Source organism: Galeopterus variegatus, unplaced genomic scaffold (genome assembly GCF_000696425.1).
Source record: "Galeopterus variegatus unplaced genomic scaffold, G_variegatus-3.0.2 Scaffold3, whole genome shotgun sequence".
Classification (NCBI taxonomy): Eukaryota; Metazoa; Chordata; class Mammalia; order Dermoptera; family Cynocephalidae; genus Galeopterus; species Galeopterus variegatus.
Genome location: NW_007726114.1, coordinates 988,336 through 989,593, shown reverse-complemented (window position 1 = coordinate 989,593; position 1,258 = coordinate 988,336). Strand labels below are relative to the sequence as shown.

The window sequence follows — 1,258 nt, the reverse complement described above, 5'->3', positions numbered from 1 at the left end:
CCTCAGTGTTGCGCCCGCACCTCGCTTAGCCAGTGAGCGGGAACCGGTCTGTATGTGGGATCCGAACCCTCGGCGGGAGCGCCTGCCACACTTCCCAAGCGGTGCACTGTAGCAGTGCACCACCAGGCCGGCCCAAAACACCCCTTTCTTTATTTGGTGATATTAAGGAACAGTGTTGTTTTCTAAAGATATGATAAGCCTATTGTGGCTGTTTTTTAGGAGTCTTTATAAATAGGAGATGCTTATCGAAATGTTTATAGATGAAATGATGTGACATCTGGGACTTGCTTTAAAATAATCCAGGAACAAGGTAAGGATGTTCCCTTTCACCACTTGTATTCAACGTCATACTGAAAGTCCTAGCTAGCGCATTAAGACAATAAGAGTAAAAGATGTACAGATTGGGAAGGGAGAAATAAAACTGTCTTTGTTTGCAGATGGCATGATTGTCTAAGTAAGAATTCCAAAGAATCAAAAAGACTCCTGAAATTAATAAATGACTATAGCAAGGCCCCAGTATACAAGGTTAATATACAAAAGTCAGTTGCTTTCCTTATACCAGCAATGAACAATTGAAATTTGAAATTAAAAACAATACCATATATAATGGCACCCCAAAATGAAATCTAACAGGATCTATATGCAGAAAACAATATAACTCTGAGGAAAGGTCTAACTAAGTGGAGAGTTATTCTGTGTTTATGGTTTAGAAGACTCAATATTAAGATGTCAGTTTTCCCAATTAGATATGTAGATTCAATGCAATCCCAGTCAAAATCCCAGCAAGTTATATTGTGGATATCGACAAACCGATTCTAAAGTTTATATGGGAAGGTGAGTGAATAAACAAACTGTGATATATCTATACAATGAAATATTACTCAGTAGTGAAAAGAAATGAGCTATCAAGCCATGAAAAGTCATGGAGTAACCTTAAATGAATATTTCTAAGTGAAAGAATCCACTATGAAAAGGCTAAATATTATATAATTCCAATTATATGACATTCTGGAAAAGGTAAAACTGTAGAGATAGTAAAATGATCAGTGGTTACCAGAGGTTTGGAGTTCAGGGGAGGGAATGAATAGATGAAGCATGGGGGATTTTTAGGGCAATAAAATTGTTGTGTATGATACCATAATGCTGGACACAAAACTGTGGAGCATACTATAAAGCAAATATATTTCACAGGGCCTAGTTTTTTTGTACTTTCAGGTGTAGTCTAACTTCTTAAAAGTACATATAAAATGTTGACCTT

At 36.8% G+C, this 1,258-nt stretch overlaps 1 protein-coding gene across 1 annotated transcript in view; it reads left to right on the top strand.

The window, feature by feature from the left end:
- The window catches only part of CNBD2 (cyclic nucleotide binding domain containing 2), a 70,481-nt gene that overhangs the window by 53,494 nt on the left and 15,729 nt on the right, over nucleotides 1–1,258 (top strand). The gene's annotated exons all lie outside the window — the stretch shown is intronic.